This window comes from Tamandua tetradactyla, chromosome 7 (genome assembly GCF_023851605.1).
Source record: "Tamandua tetradactyla isolate mTamTet1 chromosome 7, mTamTet1.pri, whole genome shotgun sequence".
Lineage (NCBI taxonomy): Eukaryota > Metazoa > Chordata > Mammalia > Pilosa > Myrmecophagidae > Tamandua > Tamandua tetradactyla.
The window spans coordinates 49,470,283-49,481,085 of NC_135333.1; the positions used below are offsets into that span (position 1 = coordinate 49,470,283).

Here is a 10,803-nt window from a genome sequence, read left to right on the forward strand (position 1 = left end):
TGAGTTACAGATATCTATTCCCAACCTGTGGCTTGTGTTTTAATTTGGTTTAAGTTTCTTTTTATCATACACAAATTGTAAATATTCATGTAGCCAAATTCATCAATATTTTCTTTTATGATTTGTGTTTTTTTGTACCTGGCTTAAGAAATCCTTCTTGCATTAAGATCCTAAAGAGCGCCTCTTATATTTCCTTTCCTAAAAGAAAATATCTTTTCTAGGTGCAAAGATTTACTTTACTTATATAAAGCCTCTAAGTATCTTGTTACCTACCCAATTATATTGCACTGATTTGTGTGTGTGTGTGTGTGTGCACGTAAAGCATTAATTTGGAAATGCAAACATTTTAAATATACCACCTGTACCGGTTTGAATCTGTAGTGTACCCCAGTAAAACCATGTCCTCTAATCCTCATTCAATATTGCTGGGTGGCAGCTTTTTATTGTTTCAATAGAGATGTGACCCACTCAAATGTGGGTGATAACTTTTGATTAGATGGTTTCCATGGAGAAATGTCTCCACCCATTCAAGGTGGGATTGCTCCTGGAGGCCTTTAAGAGGGAAACATTTTGGAAAAAGCATCGAGCCATGAAAGCTTTAGAGCAACCAGAACCAACAGAGCCCATGCAGTCAGAGACCTTTAGGGATGAAGAAGAAAACGCCCTCAGGGGGGCTTTATGAAACAAGGAGATGGAGAGAAAGCTATTTAACAATTTAAGAATCTCAATAAAGAGAAGTTTTAAAAATAAATAAAACAGAAATATAGGAGTTGAAGAAATACGGGAGTTGAAGACCATAATAATTTAAAAGAAAAATACACACTAGAGGGTCTCAAAAGCACATTGGAGCCAACAGAAGAATGAATCATTGAACTTGAAGACAAGACAATTAAAATGAGTCAGGCTGGGGAGCAAAAAGAGAGATTTTAAGACACGAACAGAGTCTAAGAGACCTGTGACACACCATCACATACATCAATATATATATTAGGATAGTCCAGAAGGAAAAGAAGGGGGGAAGAGGGGGCAGAAGGAATTTTCAAAAAGATAATGGCTGAAAGCTTCACAAAACTTAACCAAAGATATGCATATGCTCAAATCAGGAATCACAGTAAGCCCCAAACAGGATAAATGCAAACATGGTTTGTACTAGTCACACCGTGGAACATCAAGGACAAGTACAGGGTTTTGAAAGCTGCAAGAGAAAAGCTGCATGTTATATACAAAGAAGTCCCATAAGATGGAGTGTTGATACCTCATCAGAAACCATGGAGATGAGAAAGCAGTGGAAAGAAATAACTAAAATGTGGAAAGGAAACAATTACCACCCAAGAATTTTATATCTGGCAAAGCTGTCTTTCAAAAATGAGGGGGAGATACCACATTTCATGGTCACTACTACTGGGACTCTCTGCACGCCAGTACCCCCCACTCGACAACTCCGCCACCAGGGAGGATATGGAGAAGGACAGCTGCATGGAGGAATTCACAGAGGGACCCAAGATTAACGTGAGCAAGAACCAGCAGGATGATGGTAAAGTGTTTATTGGAGGCTTGAGCTAGGATATATGCAAGAAAGATGTGACTATTTGTCTCATTTGGGGACGTTGTAGACTGCACAATTAAAACTGATCCAGGAGACTTCCTGGAAGATGGCGGCTTAGTAAGACGCGCGGATCTTAGTTTCTTCTCCAGGACAGCTACTAGGGGAGTAGAAACGATACAGAAAGCGCTCAAAGCCACAACAGAGATAAAAAAGACAGCGTACCCCATCCTGGAACGGCTGGCTGGCTGAGAGAAGCAGCTCGGGTGAGATCGCCGAGGCGCGCGGGCCTCACCGGGCGGGGCGGGAAGCGGCCGGAGTTACTCCCTTCCCCCTTCCCGGGCTGGCTGGGAGAATTGGAGAGGCGGTCCCCTGAAACCAAGGCGGCTGGCGCCCACACCACGCGCGGCCCCCCGGACCAACTGAGAGAATTGGATCGGAATTCCCCAGGCCGCGGAGAACGGTGACGGGTGGGGGAGGCCCCTTCCAAACCCGTGACTCCCCGGGAACATGCACTCTCTCGGGCGGGCCGCTGCTGCTGGCGCCCTCCCGCCACGCTTGTCGCCCAGGGCCGACTAGGAAATTCGGACGGGCTCTTTCCCGGGCTGCTGCAACCAGCAACCCTCCCTGCGTTCCGACCCCGGGCCGGCTCAAGCCGCTTCGGCTAGCGAACCCCCCCCGGACGGCGAGAGTTTTCCAAAGTTTAAGGTCCCACAGCACCTTTTACTGGTGGGACCTGCAGACAAACGTGTGCCACGAGCGCCACCTACTGGGCAGGATAAGAAAAACAGAACCCAGAGATTTCACAGAAAAATCTTCCAAACTTTTGGATCCAATACCCAGGGAAATCTGTCTAAATGTGCAGACGCCAACAGAAGATAACAGATCACGCTCAAATAATTGAAAATATGGCCCAGTCAAAGGAACAAACCAATAGTTCAAATGAGATACAGGAGCTGAGACAACTAATGCTAAATATACGAACAGAAATGGAAAACCTCTTCAAAAACGAAATCGATAAATTGAGGGAGGACATGAAGAAGACATGGCTGAACATAAAGAAGAAATAGAAAAACTGAAAAAACAAATCACAGAACTTATGGAAGTGAAGGACAAAGTAGAAAAGATAGAAAAAACAATGGATACCTAAAATGATAGATTCAAAGAGACAGAAGATAGAATTAGTGATTTGGAGGATGGAACATCTGAATTCCAAAAACAAACAGAAACTATTGGGAAAAGAATGGAAAAATTTGAACAGGGTATCAGGGAACTCAAGGACAATATGAAGCGCACAAATATACGTGTTGTGGGTGTCCCAGAAGGAGAAGAGAAGGGAAAAGGAGGAGAAAAACTAATGGAAGAAATTTTCACTGAAAATTTCCCAACTCTTATGAAAGACCTAAAATTACAGATCCAAGAAGTGCAGCGCACCCCAAAGAGATTAGACCCAAATAGGCGTTCTCCAAGACACTTAGTAGTTAGAATGTCAGAGGTCAAAGAGAAAGAGAGGATCTTGAAAGCAGCAAGAGAAAAACAATCCATCACATACAAGGGAAACCCAATAAGACTATGTGTAGATTTCTCAGCAGAAACCATGGAAGCTAGACGACAGTGGGATGATCTATTTAAATTACTAAAAGAGAAAAACTGCCAACCAAGACTCCTATATCCAGCAAAATTGTCCTTCAAAAATGAGGGAAAAATTAAAACATTCTCAGACAAAAAGTCACTGAGAGAATTTGTGACCAAGAGACCAGCTCTGCAAGAAATACTAAAGGGAGCACTAGAGTCAGAACCGAAAAGACAGAAGAGAGAGGTATGGAGAAGAGTGTAGAAAGAAGGAAAGTCAGATATGATATATATAATACAAAAGGCAAAATGGTAGAGGAAAATATTATCCAAACAGTAATAACACTAAATGTTAATGGACTGAATTCCCCAATAAAAAGACATAGATTGGCAGAATGGATTAAAAAACAGGATCCTTCTATATGCTGTCTACAGGAAACACATCTTAGACCCAAAGATAAACATAGGTTGAAAGTGAAAGGTTGGGAAAAGATATTTCATGCAAATAACAACCAGAAAAGAGCAGGAGTGGCTATACTAATATCCAACAAGTTAGACTTCAAATGTAAAACAGTTAAAAGAGACAAAGAAGGACACTATATACTAATAAAAGGAACAATTAAACAAGAAGACATAACAATCATAAATATTTATGCACCGAACCAGAATGCCCCAAAATGCGTGAGGAATACACTGCAAACACTGAAAAGGGAAATAGACACAAATACCATAATAGTTGGAGACTTCAATTCCCCACTCTCATCAATGGACAGAACATCTAGACAGAGGATCAATAAAGAAATAGAGAATCTAAATATTACTATAAAGGAGCTAGACTTAACAGACATTTATAGGACATTACACCCCACAACAGCAGGATACACCTTTTTCACAAGTGCTCATGGATCATTCTCAAAGATAGACCATATGCTGGGTCACAAAGCAAGTCTTAACAAATTTAAAAAGATTGAAATCATACACAACACTTACTCAGATCATAAAGGAATGAAGTTGGAAATCAATAATAGGCAGAATGCCAGAAAATTCACAAATATGTGGAGGCTCAACAACACACTCTTAAACAACGAGTGGGTCAAAGAAGAAATTGCAAGAGAAATTAGTAAAAACCTCGAGGCAAATGAAAATGAAAACACAACATATCAAAACTTATGGGATGCAGCAAAGGCAGTGCTAAGAGGGAAATTTATTGCCCTAAATGCCTATATTAGAAAAGAAGAAAAGGCAAAAATGCAGGAATTAACTGTTCAATTGGAAGAACTGGAGAAAGAACAGCAAACTAATCCCAAAGAAAGCAAAAGGAAAGAAATAACAAAGATCAGAGCAGAAATAAATGAAATTGAAAATATGAAAACAGTAGAGAAAATCAATAAGACCAGAAGTTGGTTCTATGAGAAAATCAATAAGATTGATGGGCCCTTAGCAAGATTGACAAAAAGAAGAAGAGAGAGGATGCAAATAAATAAGATCAGAAATGGAAGAGGAGACATAACTACTGACCTCACAGAAATAAAGGAGGTAATAACAGGATACTATGAACAACTTTACGCTAATAAATACAACAATTTAGATGAAATGGACGGGTTCCTGGAAAGACATGAACAACCAACTTTGACTCAAGAAGACATAGATGACCTCAACAAACCAATCACAAGTAAAGAAATTGAATTAGTCATTCAAAAGCTTCCTAAAAAGAAAAGTCCAGGACCAGATGGCTTCACATGTGAATTCTACCAAACGTTCCAGAAAGAATTAGTACCAATTCTCCTCAAACTCTTCAAAAAAATCGAAGTGGAGGGAAAACTGCCTAATTCATTCTATGAAGCCAACATCACCCTCATACCAAAACCAGGCAAAGATATTACAAAAAAAGAAAACTACAGACCAATCTCTCTAATGAATACAGATGCAAAAATCCTCAATAAAATTCTAGCAAATCGCATCCAACAACACATTAAAAGAATTATACATCATGACCAAGTAGGATTCATCCCAGGTATGCAAGGATGGTTCAACATAAGAAAATCAATTAATGTAATACACCATATCAACAAATCAAAGCAGAAAAATCACATGATCATCTCAATTGATGCAGAGAAGGCATTTGACAAGATTCAACATCCTTTCCTGTTGAAAACACTTCAAAAGATAGGAATACAAGGGAACTTCCTTAAAATGATAGAGGGAATATATGAAAAACCCACAGCTAATATCATCCTCAATGGGGAAAAATTGAAAACTTTCCCCCTAAGATCAGGAACAAGACAAGGATGTCCACTATCACCACTATTATTCAACATTGTGTTGGAGGTTCTAGCCAGAGCAATTAGACAAGAAAAAGAAATACAAGGCATCAAAATTGGAAAGGAAGAAGTAAAACTATCACTGTTGGGCGGGCCGCGGTGGCTCAGCGGGCAAAGTGCTTGCCTGCTATGCCGGAGGACCTCGGTTCGATTCCCGGCCCCAGCCCATGTAACAAAAACGGAGAAACAGAATACAATAAAACAAGAAAATGTTTAAAGATGTTTCCCTTTCTTCCTTCCTTCCTTCCTTCTATCCTTCCTTCCTTCTCTCTGTCTTTCCTTTAAAAAAAAAAAAAAAAAAAAAAAAACTATCACTGTTTGCAGACGATATGATACTATACGTCGAAAACCCGGAAAAATCCACAACAAAACTACTAGAGCTAATAAATGAGTACAGCAAAGTAGCAGGTTACAAGATCAACATTCAAAAATCTGTAGCATTTCTATACACTAGTAATGAACAAGCTGAGGGGGAAATCAAGAAACGAATCCCATTTACAATTGCAACTAAAAGAATAAAATACCTAGGAATAAATTTAACTAAAGAGACAAAAAACCTATATAAAGAAAACTACAAAAAACTGCTAAAAGAAATCACAGAAGACCTAAATAGATGGAAGGGCATACCGTGTTCATGGATTGGAAGACTAAATATAGTTAAGATGTCAATCCTACCTAAATTGATTTACAGATTCAATGCAATACCAATCAAAATCCCAACAACTTATTTTTCAGAAATAGAAAAACCAATAAGCAAATTTATCTGGAAGGGCAGGGTGCCCCGAATTGCTAAAAACATCTTAAGGAAAAAAAAAACGAAGCTGGAGGTCTCGTGCTGCCTGACTTTAAGGCATATTATGAAGCCACAGTGGTCAAAACAGCATGGTATTGGCATAAAGATAGATATATCGACCAATGGAATCGAATAGAGTGCTCAGATATAGACCCTCTCATCTATGGACATTTGATCTTTGATAAGGCAGTCAAGCCAACTCACCTGGGACAGAGCAGTCTCTTCAATAAATGGTGCCTAGAGAACTGGATATCCATATGCAAAAGAATGAAAGAAGACCCATCTCTCACACCCTATACAAAAGTTAACTCAAAATGGATCAAAGATCTAAACATTAGGTCTAAGACCATAAAACAGTTAGAGGAAAATGTTGGGAGATATCTTATGGATCTTACAACTGGAGGCGGTTTTATGGACCTTAAACCTAAAGCAAGAGCACTGAAGAAGGAAATAAATAAATGGGAACTCCTCAGAATTAAACACTTTTTGCATCAAAGAACTTCATCAAGAAAGTAGAAAGACAGCCTTCACAATGGGAGACAATATTTGGAAATGATATATCAGATAAAGGTCTAGTATCCAGAATTTATAAAGAGATTGTTCATCTCAACAACAAAAAGACAGCCAACCCAATTACAAAATGGGAAAAAGACTTGAACAGACACCTATCAGAAGAGGAAATACAAATGGCCAAAAGGCACATGAAGAGATGCTCAATGTCCCTGGCCATTAGAGAAATGCAAATCAAAACCACAATGAGATATCATCTCACACCCACCAGAATGGCCATTATCAACAAAACAGAAAATGACAAGTGCTGGAGAGGATGCGGAGAAAGAGGCACACTTATCCACTGTTGGTGGGAATGTCAAATGGTGCAACCACTGTGGAAGGCAGTTTGGCGGTTCCTCAAAAAGCTGAATATAGAATTGCCATACGACCCAGCAATACCATTGCTGGGAATATACTCAAAGGACTTAAGGGCAAAGACACAAACGGGCATTTGCACACCAATGTTTATAGCAGCGTTATTTACAATTGCAAAGAGATGGAAACAGCCGAAATCTCCATCAACAGAAGAGTGGCTAAACAAACTGTGGTATATACATACGATGGAATACTATGCAGCTTTAAGACAGGATAAACTTATGAAGCATGTAATTACATGGATGGACCTAGAGAACATTATGCTGAGTGAGTCTAGCCAAAAACTAAAGGACAAATACTGTATGGTCCCACTGATGTGAACAGACATTCGAGAATAAATTTGGAATATGTCCTTGATAACAGAGTCCAGCAGGAGGTAGAAACAGGGTAAGATAATGGCCAATTGGAGTTGAAGGGATACAGACGGTGTAACAGGACTAGATACAAAAACTCAAAAATGGACAGCTCAATAATACCTAATTGTAAAGTAATCATGTTAAAACACTGAATGAAGCTGCATCTGAGCTATAGGTTTTTGTTTTGTTTTGTTTTGATTTTACTATTATTACTTTTATTTTTTTCTCTATATTAACATTCTATATCTTTTTCGGTTATGTTGCTAGTTCTTCTAAACCAATGCATATGTACTAAGAAATGATGACCATGCATCTATGTGATGATGTTAAGAATTAATGATTGCATATGTAGAATGGTATGATCTCTAAATGTTGGGTTAATTTCTTTTTTTCCGTTAATTAAAAAAAAAAAAAAAGAGAAGGGATAATTGGAGCTGAAGGAATACAGACTGTACAACGGGACTGGATATAAAAACTCAGAAATGGACAGCACAATACTACCCAATTGTAATGCAATTATGTTAAAACACTGAATGAAGCTGCATGTGAGGTATAGGTTTTTTGTTTTTGTTTTTGTTTTTGTTTTTTTCTTTTCTATTATTGTTTTAATTCTTATTCTGTTGTCTTTTTATTTCTTTTTCTAAATCGATGCAAATGTACTAAGAAATGATGAATATGCAACTATGTGATGTTATTAAGAATTACTGATTGTACATGTAGATTGGAATGATTTCTAATTGTTTTGTTAATTCTTTTTTTAATTAAAAAAAAAAAAAACTGATCCAGCCACTGGAAGATCAAGATGATTTGGATTTATGCTTTTCAGAGATGCTGCTAGTGTTGATAAGGTTTTGGGACTGAAAGAACACAAACTGAATGGCAAATTGATAGACCCCAAAAGAGCAAAGGTTTTAAAAGGGAAAGAATCCCCCCCCAAAAAGTTTTTGTGGGTGGATTGAGCCCAGACTCTTCTAAAGAGCAAATAAAAGAATATTGTGGAGCATTTGGAGAAGTTGAAAATATTGAACTTCCTGTGGATACAAAAACAAGTGAATGAAGAGGATTTTGTTTTATCACATATACAGATGAAGAACCAGTAAAGAAATTACTAGAAAGCAAATATCATCAAATTGGTTCTGGGAATTGTGAAATAAAAAAGCTGCACAGCCTAATGAGATATATAGGCAGCAACAGCAACAACAGAAAGAAGGAAGAGGGGCTGCAGGTACTGGATGAGGTGGTAAAAGGTGTTGTGAATGAGGTCAGGGCCAAAACTGGCACCAAGGATTTAATAACTATTATGATCAAGGGTATGGAAATTAAAATGGTGTCTCTGGTGGTGATCATAACTATAGTGGCTGTGGTGGAGATGATTATACTGGGTGTTACTGTGGGAACTATGGAGATGGACAGGTTTATGCAGACTACAGTGGCCAACAGAGCACCTATGGCAAGGCATTTTGAGGGGATGGCAATCACCAAAACAATTACCAGCCATGCTAAAGGAGTTGCCTGGAGAAAACAGGAGGAAATGCTAAAGTAACCCATCTTGCCGAATAGTTTTGAAGATTGGTCTTCGGTTGATCTGAGATGATTATATTGTTAAAGACTTTCTAGTGTACAGGACACAACTGTCCAACTGTATGTAGCTGTCATTTAGTTTTCTTTATTTTTACGTTATCCTTTGCTATTTGTGTTATGCCTTGGTGTGGATTTGTTTATTCAAATTTTATTTGTATGATTTCATGTTAAACCTCAAATAAATGCTTCCTTATGTGGGAAAAAAATGAGGGGACAGTAAGATATTCTCAAACAACAAAGGAAATTCATCACCACTGGACTTGCCCTACAAGCATACTAACGGCAGTTCTTCGTACTGAAAGGAAATCACACTAGACAGTGGATTAAAGCAACATAAAGAAATAAAGACCTCTGGTAAAGGTAACCATGTGGGTAATTACAAATTCCAGTACTATTGAATTGTACTTTTGGTACGTAACTCCACTTCTTACTTCCTACAGGTGCTAAAATGTAAATGCATAAAAAGTAAGAATAATTTGGATGATTACATGGTATGCAAATATATAATATACATCAATTGAAAATAAATAATTCTTTAAAAGATTAAAGGAGAAGGTAGATCTAAAAAAGAAAAGATAGGATTTAATAAATGAGTATATATCATGATATTGATATTTCTTTTAGTCTCCAGTGTCTTGGAGCAGCCAGAATGAAAAACCTAAAATTATGGAACTGTAACCCATACCAAACTCTGTTCTCTAACTAGTTGTTATAATTGTTATAGACATCTGTTCTATAACTAATTGTTGTGGTGTGCTTTGAAATTTATTGCTTTTTGTCTATATGTTTTTCTTCACACAAAAAAGTAACAATAAAACTATGGATTTGGACATATAATATACAAATATACGATTTGTAACAAGTTATAAAAAAAGGTAGGGAGACAAAGGGTTTAGGAATAATGTATGTATATGCTTTTGAAGTCAAGTTTGTATCAAATCAAACATGATTGTTATATATTTAGGATATTAAATTTTAGCCCCATGATAACCATTTTAAAAAAAATGAAAAAACAGATACAGAAAAAAATGAGGACTCAAACTGGTACAACATAAAAATCAAATAAAAATGAAAATACTAATAAAGGTATAAAACTTACTAAGACTAAATAGTAAAATGGCAGAAGAAAGTCATACAGGACCAGTAGTTACTTAAAACATAAATGGATTAAGGTGTCCAGTCAAAAGGCAGAATGGATAAAAAAGTATAAAGCAGCTCTGTGCTATTTACAAGAGACTGTATTAAATTCAAAGACACAATAGGTTGAAGTGAATAGATGGAAAAAATATACCATGCAGATAATAACCAGAAGAAATCTGGGGTAGCTTTATTAATATCATATATAAAATATACTTTAAGTCAAAACTGTTTCATGGGACAAAGAAAGTCACTATAAGCTGATAAAGGGAACAATTCAACACAAAGATATAACAATTATAAATATAGCACCTAATGGCAGAGCACCAAAATATATAAAGCAAATATTGACAGATTTGAAGAGAGAAATAGATGGTGCTACATTAATACTAAGAGAGTTCAATACACCAATAATGGATAGGTAGATTGAAGATCAATAAGGAAATAGAAGACTTGAACGATACCATAAACCAAATAGACCCAACAGATGTATGTAGAACACTTTATCCAACAGCAGCAGGATACACATTCTTCTCCAGGGCACAGGGATCATTCTTTGGGATAGATAATTTG

The 10,803-nt window shown here is 37.3% G+C and overlaps 1 pseudogene; it reads left to right on the forward strand.

Annotated features, from left to right (window-relative positions):
* Nucleotides 1-1,365: 1,365 nt before the first annotated feature.
* Nucleotides 1,366-9,015, forward strand: LOC143690444 (heterogeneous nuclear ribonucleoprotein D-like pseudogene; annotated as a pseudogene).
* Nucleotides 9,016-10,803: the final 1,788 nt, after the last annotated feature.